At 42.3% G+C, this 7,977-nt stretch overlaps 1 long non-coding RNA gene across 1 annotated transcript; it reads left to right on the plus strand.

Annotated features, from left to right (window-relative positions):
* Window positions 1-4,468: 4,468 nt before the first annotated feature.
* On the plus strand, window positions 4,469-6,959 carry LOC125526464. The gene is made up of 4 exons (XR_007291689.1): window positions 4,469-5,613; window positions 6,162-6,211; window positions 6,343-6,425; window positions 6,666-6,959. It is a non-coding gene; the product is annotated as an uncharacterized LOC125526464 (long non-coding RNA).
* The last annotated feature ends 1,018 nt before the right edge of the window (window positions 6,960-7,977 follow it).

Here is a 7,977-nt window from a genome sequence, read left to right on the forward strand (position 1 = left end):
CTCCTACGGTATCCAGGAGTTACACGATCTCATGGTCTAAGGAAAAGATACTTGACATTGGAAAAGCTCTAGCAAAATGAACTACACGATCTTGTGCTATGCTTAGGATTCGGTCTTGTCCATCACATCATTCTCCTAATGATGTGATCCCGTTATCAATGACATCCAATGTCCATAGTCAGGAAACCATGACTATCTGTTGATCAACGAGCTAGTCAACTAGATGCTCACTAGGGACATATTGTGGTCTATGTATTCACACCACTACAAGGATTCTGGTCTATTGCAACAAAATTTGTTGCTACAGCTTGCTTGTTGCAATAAAACGCAATATTACCACAAATTCTCCGGTTGTGGTAATAGGCCGCACATATTGCCATAACTTAGTTTGGTCACGGCAAATACTAAATTTGTTGCAATAGAGGCCTCGTATTGCAACAAAGTGTGTCGGTGTTGCAATATGGTAGCAGTATTGCGACAAAAAATTCTGTTGCACAAGGGCAGTCATTTTGTTGCAATAAAGACTAGGTATTTCAACAGAATAACTATTTGTGGCAATATTCAGAAAGATATTGCAATGTCAGCGTGACGTTGCATTAGGTACACGTATTGTTGCAAAAAAGTGGCTACCTATTGCAACAAACTACATCAGCGTTGCAATATGGTAATGATATTGCGACAAACAAATTCCATTGCGCGAGGCAGTCATTTTGTTGTAATAGAGACTACGTATTTCAACAGAATAACTATTCGTGGTAATATTCGGAAAGATATTGCAACACCGGTGTGACTTTGCATTAGTTACAAGTAAAATAGTGGGAAAAAATATTATTTGAATTTATAGATATTAAGTTATGATTTTTGCAAGCTTTTAGGAGTAATTAAATATTTTTAATTGCACCAATTTGAATTAACCAAAACAGCGGAAAAGGTTTATAATTGGATAGAACACACTTTCTTGATAGGAATACATATTTAATTTGTTAAATTTGGATTTGGAATGGGCAAGTTGTTGCCATTTTAAAACCACGTGTTTTCTGCCAAACACATGGACTTATCATATGGAACTCGAAAATAGAGGGTCCTTGGTGTGAAAATTGCCAGATCTAGATCTGGAGCTGAATCTGACCGAGGACTTCTTTAGCCGCGGCCAATGACCTACGGGCCCGGGGACTCGCTGGGGCTGACAGGCGTGGGTGACATCCACGGCGACCTCCTAGGGCGATGACAAGTAGGGCCGGCCAGCGCGTAGCAAACCTAAAAAAAACTGCAGCTTTCGCTTGGGCAGGAATTCAAACGCGCGTCCACCATGTTGCAGTTCAAGGTTCACACCAATGGGTTGTGCATGTGTTTGTCAAATTTTACTTGTATTCTTATACCAAATTAAAGAATAGGTTGTATTTTGACAAATCTGTAATATGCCAATAAGTAAATCTCAAAACTAAATTGGTTTGGTTGATAATTTACATAGTTGAATTTCTATGATTTTTGTTCAAGAAAAAGCGACATGCCTTGCTGACAAGGGGGCCACGCATCGAATATTAAAGCAGAAAATTTAAACAAAGTTGTACTTCGAACACTAGGGCGATGACAAGTGGGGCCGGCCAGCGCGTAGCAAACCTAAAAAAAACTGCAGCTTTCGCTTGGGCAGGAATTCAAACGCGCGTCCACCATGTTGCAGTTCAAGGTTCACACCAATGGGCTGTGCATGTGTTTGTCAAATTTTACTTGTATTCTTATACCAAATTAAAGAATAGGTTGTTTTTTGACAAATCTGTAATATGCCAATAAGTAAATCTCAAAACTAAATTGGTTTGGTTGATAATTTACCTAGTTGAATTTCTATGATTTTTGTTCAAGAAAAAGCGACATGCCTTGCTGACAAGGGGGCCACGCATCGAATATTAAAGCATAAAATTTAAACGAAGTTGTACTTCGAACACTAGCCCTGACGGTCTCCACTAGCTTGTCAAACCACCACCCCAATACCAACTTAATGCTGCTTCAACGTGTCAGTCCTATTTAACGTGAAGCGCCAAGTGGGCTTGGCCTGGGTCGGACGAGGGTAAGGGACCTCATTTCCCAGATCGGACAACCCCTTTTTATTTCGTTTTTTTCTTCTTTACAATAATTCTGGATTTCAAAAAGTCCTTAATATAAATAAATTCCAAGTCCAAAAACGTGTACAAGAATTCAAAATTTTACATGGTTTCGTTTGAGTAATCATAAAAAATGTTCATGATTTTTACAACAAATCTCTTATTCAATAAATCTTCATGATCCGAGAAAACAATTTGGGATATTTTTTCATGATTTCAAAAATAGTTCGCATATTCAAAAATGTTCATGAATTCGAACAAAATGTCCGTCAATTCAAAAAAAGTCATGAATTTCTAAAATATGTTCACAAAATTAGAAATTGTTCACAAATTTAGAAAATTGGTCCGAAATTCCAGAAAAACATATCGCTTTAAAAAAATTCACTGATTCCAAAAATGTTCATGAGTTCGCAGAGTGTTCATTTCTGAGAGCACTTTTTTTTAGATATGTGCAGTATTTCAAGATTGTTAATTTTCCTAGAATGTCACATATAATGACACAATGTTGAAGGTTTTCTATTTTTTAAATGTCTTATGTCGTTTTCAAAATGGCGGGCATGACCGTTCGTAATTAGGGGTGGAATCTTGTGAATGTTTTTTGAATCTCTGACGAAATGACTATTCGTGTACCTGGAAATGGTTTTTGAAAAAATAAATAGCAAACTATGACGCAAGTGTGGTTCAAATTATTGGATCGGCGAAAATTTTATCTTTTTGATAAGTGGATCGAAAGCATTTGACATACAAAAATTTGGTCGATTGTACATAAAATATGGTCTAATAGTTTTGAAAAAAATGAACTGGTGCCATTTTGCAACCAATATTTGGTAGGTTCTTCACCAAAAACCTATTTTTGGCACTCCGAAAATAAAAAAATGATTTTTTGTGCAAAGAAATTAGAAACTCCCAAAGCTAACATTGTTTGTCATCCTAATATACAAAAATGTGCACAATATTGGGTCACCTGAACAAATTATGCCGGGAAGGAAAGTTTTTTATGGAGACGGGAATTAAGTTTCTTTTCCTTTTTTATATGTTGGGAAGGTGTTTTTTTTGTTTGATGTATTGTTCGGAATAGTAGTTTCTTTTCTAGGAATCAGCCGGTTGATCTTAGAAAGATCAGCCGCCTAGCCAGCCGTTGATTAGCGTTGATTTTGGCCGCACGATTCCTGGACCATGCCATGGCTTTTCATCCGGTGGCCGACGATGCTCCATTGCAGCACCTGCAAGGTTCCACCGGCCGGTGATGCTCTATAACAACAACAACAATGCTCCGTTGTAGCACCCGCGAGGTTTCGGAGGCCGGCGATGCTTCATTGCAGCAATTGCGAGGTTTTGGTGGCCCGACGATACTCCATCGCAGCACCAATGATGCTCCATTGCAGCTCCGGCGATGCTCCGGCGGCCCGACGAAGCTCCATTGTAGCCCCCTGACTCGCTGCGTGGTGGTCATGCGTGCCCGACAGTGGTGGCCATGAGTCGTAGCGGAAGCTGGGGCGATCCGGCAAAGCTCCGTGGCAGCACCTCGGCTCATTGCGTGGTGGTCATGCGTGCCCGACGGTGGTGGCCATGGGTCGTAGCGGCCGGCGGCCCGACGAAACTCTATGGCAGCACCTCGGCTCTTTTACGTGGTGGTCATGTGTGCCCGGCGGCGGTGGCCATGGGTCGTAGCGGCCGGCGGCCCGACGAAACTCTATGGCAGCACCTCGGCTCTTTTACGTGGTGGTCATGTGTGCCCGGCGGCGGTGGACATGGGTCGTAGCGGCCGGCGGCCCCGCAAAACTCCATTGCAGCACCCTAGCTCGCTTGGTGGTGTTCATGCCAATCTAGCACCCCGACTCGCTGTGTGGTGGTCATGTGTGCCCGCCGACGGTGGCCATGGGTCGTAGCGGCGGTGGTCCAAAGGGTGCAGTAGAGACAACAACTTGCTGCAGCAGAATGAGGGAGTGCGCAGAGCCGAGGAGAAATGAGACGAGAGGAGGCCACGCGCTGGGAGAGGAAGGAGAGATGAGACGAGACGACAAAGACACGTTAGAAGGTAGACGTATGGATCAGAACATAAGGGAGATGGAAGAGACACGCCAGGATACGTGGCAGCCGCACGAGCCGGCTGATTTCTTCCTAGATATCAGTCGGTTGACTCTAAGAGTTTTCCTTTCTTTTGAGAAAAAAATAAAGAAAGAAATAATAAGAAAGAAAAAAAGTGTGAGGTAAAGTCTTTTTTTAAGACAAATATGAGGTGAAGTCAGACTCACATTTTGGCGCCCAGAGTTTTGTGTAAACCCGCGAACGATTTCGTTTGGTTTTCAATCTCATAGCCCGCGAATAATAAATCAAGAAGACCCAAGCCGTGAACGCGAAATCCCACCCACCCTGAGCTAATCTCTCGCTCGCCTCTCCCTCTTCCCCGCACCACTCCTCGCCGCCGCCACCACCTACGGCGCCCGATCCCGTCTGATTCCGGCGTCCTCTGGCGGAGCCCAGCACACCACCGTGCCCCCCTCCCAACGCGCCTTCCTCCCATCGGGCCAGATCCGGCACGCGCGTCCTCCAGCGGCCAAGCGTGACCCTGCCCAGCAGCTAGGGTTTGGGCCAGCACGTCGCCGGGCATGGAGCCTCCTCCCGCTGTCTCCTTCTTCTACAACTTCTCTTCGTCTCCTCTTGATGTGTGCGCGTATTGTGTCAATGAAAGGAATTCAAGGCCATGGCCGGAGAGAGAGGAGCTGCTCCTAGTATATATAGGACGCCATGGAAGGTTATCCTTGTTCTGTTCTTTTAATTTTTTTTGTTTCTCTTCCCGATCTAGACATGTTGAACGCTCTGTTTTTTGCAGGTGCTGCTCCGATGAGGAGAAACTGCTGCTGCAGGACGTCCTCCTCCCCTCCTACCCCCACCTAGGGCTCTCGGAGGAGGCGAAGCAATGGGATAGCCACATCATGAAGGGCTGCGAGGGAGATATGTCCATCGATTGCCTCAGGTTCTTCTTTGATCGTAGATTGTTTTCCTACGATGCCGACCACAGAATCCCATAATGTATGTCCATTGCCAATCTATGGATCCTACAAAGAAGATTGAGTAAGAGCTTAGATGTGTCTGCAGAGGCATAAAAAAACATGGTGATCAGAAGGATTTGTACGGGTAAGATGCAAACAGTGCTGGCCTATATTAGCATGCAGTTCTTTTTTATTTGTTCTTATAATTTATCTGTTTCCCAGCATATATCCCTGATTCTTTTCATCAATCTAGCGGCGAATCACCTCATCCGATTGACTCATATTGCAACAGGGAAAGGCAGATATGCCATGGCCTTTGCCTCCATCTGCCATTGGCCTTTGTGTGTTTCCTTTATTTGGGGGAAAACGAGATTGAGATGCAGACTATGAATATCGCAGACTGATAATGTAATTGGCCTTCTGCTCACATTTTACAAAATTGGATAATGAAGTGCAATACAGGACTCTCGGCTATGGAATAATTACTCTTTTGTATCTCACTGTCCAGCCTTTGATTCGAGGTAAAAATGGTGCATCGCCTCTCCCTACAAGATGTCAATTTTAGCATCTATTTATCCGGCCAAATCGCATATGCGAAGCTTTTCTTGATGCATAGTTCTGTACCATAGCCTAAGAATCAAAGATTGATATATATATATATATATATATATGTGTGTGTGTGTGTGTGTGTGTGTGTGTGTGTGTGTGTGTGATTATTGTTGTCAAACGATTTGTTTTGTCACAACCACTTTGCTCTGCACGGGTGTTCATGTGTTGGACGCTTGGAGCCCCAGTTAGCCGGTGCCCTCACTGATTTAAGGTGACGCGTGTGTTAAATAAAACTGATGTTGGAGTAATTAAGCTCAAAATATGAACACTGTTATGCTTTCTAAGTTTAACAAAAGTCTTTCAGTAAAACTGCTAGGCCTAGGTTGACCTTATTTGAACAATATGCAAAAAAAAATATTTATCCGGACAACTATTATAACATATATGAGACATCTCATTTCTTATGGTTTCCTGTCTTCCACACAAGATAAGTGTTATTTGAGCTAATTTATATGTGCAGGTATGAGGATATAGGTATGAAGGAGCAGCTCGGCAGTTACTTACAAAAAGGTATTAAGTTTTGCCTACAAATATGCAGTATCCTGAATACGTGGGTTCACTGAACTTGGGATTTACATATAACCGCACTTCCACTTCTCCCTCTTCTAATTCTCATGTGGTAATTTGTTTGATATTTTTAGGCTTTGGCACTCTCATAAATGGCTCCATTTTTGTTTACCTTCTACTGATCTGTAACAAAGATGATTTCTCTGTTGCCGTTGAGGTAAATGACCATTCATAATCATACATGTGATTTCTACACATTTTTATATGTTCAAAACTGAACATTATCTACAAAGGTGATGCCATGAATTATATGGTACACAGCAGAACAAATCAGTGGTCGATAATCACAACTTCTGTATCTTTTACAAGCATGAGTCCATGTTATATTGTTTGTAGTGCACTGACATGTTATGTTGGACTCATTAACTAGAACTATTTTTTTATTTCTTGATTGCAGGATACAAAGATCTAGCTCGACTGGACTCTAGATCACGGACAGTTTAGTCTTGGCCCTTAATTAGGATGGCTAAATTACATTTGATGGATATTTGCTATGAGAATTATGAATTTTATGAATCCACATATTATATGTATGGTTTTGAAAGTTGTAATTGAATGCCTATATTTTTTTTACGGTTGCAATAGGCTATTACCACAACCCACTTTTGGTTGCCACATGTTAGCACCACGAAAAGTATAAATTGTCGCAATAGTTTCTTGCAACAAACATTTCACCCATTGTGATACCTATTTATCACCACCAAAACTAGTATGGTGCAACTTCCTGTTACGACGACCAGAATATTTGTTGCCATAAGCTAATGCCACAAGCGTAGCGGTTCGTGGCAAAATGCCTAATACCACGAAAACAAGAATTGTTGCCATAGTTTACTGCCACAATTGACTATTGCCACGGAAGAGTATGCGCCACAAAACGAGCTTCGTTGGCATAGGTTGTTGCCACAAATGTCTATCGTCACGAGCTATCAGTCGCCATGATTCGTTACATGTTGCATTAAAGATATCTCCACAAAGCAAATTGTGGCATCAGGTGAGTGTTGCCACGGGAAAACATGTGGCAACTTCCCACATGGTTGTTGCTATAGCAGACTTTATTGCCACAATTGCTTTTTTGTGGCAATAACCTATTACCGTGTGTCCAGTCGCAACGGTTGCCAACGAATGTTGTTTCGTGGCAATAGGTACTTATCGCCACAAAATCGACATGTATTGCGATGACCAATTTTGTTGCAATAGACCCGGATCCTTGTAGTGCACGTTTATTACTATTACGATTTCCGGATAATATAATTATAGCATGAATAAAAGACAATTATCATGAACAAGGAAATATAATAATAATCCTTTCATTATTGCCTCTAGGGCATATTTCCAACAGTCTCCCACTTGCACTAGAGTCAATAATCTAGTTACATTGTGATGAATCGAACACCCATAGTTTTGGTGTTGATCATGTTTAGCTCGCGGAAGAGGTTTTGTCAACGGATCTGCGACATTCAGATCCGTATGCACTTTGCAAATTTCTATGTCTCCATCTTGAACATTTTCACGAATGGAGTTGAAGCGACGCTTGATGTGCCTTGTCTTCTTGTGAAACCTGGGCTCCTTGGCAAGTGTAATAGCTCCAGTGTTGTCACAAAAGAGTTTGATTGGCCCCGACGCATTGGGTATGACTCCTAGGTCAGTGATGAACTCCTTCACCCAAATTGCTTCATGCGCTGCCTCCGAGGCTGCCATGTACTCCGCTT

Source organism: Triticum urartu, unplaced genomic scaffold (assembly GCF_003073215.2).
Source record: "Triticum urartu cultivar G1812 unplaced genomic scaffold, Tu2.1 TuUngrouped_contig_10186, whole genome shotgun sequence".
NCBI lineage: Eukaryota > Viridiplantae > Streptophyta > Magnoliopsida > Poales > Poaceae > Triticum > Triticum urartu.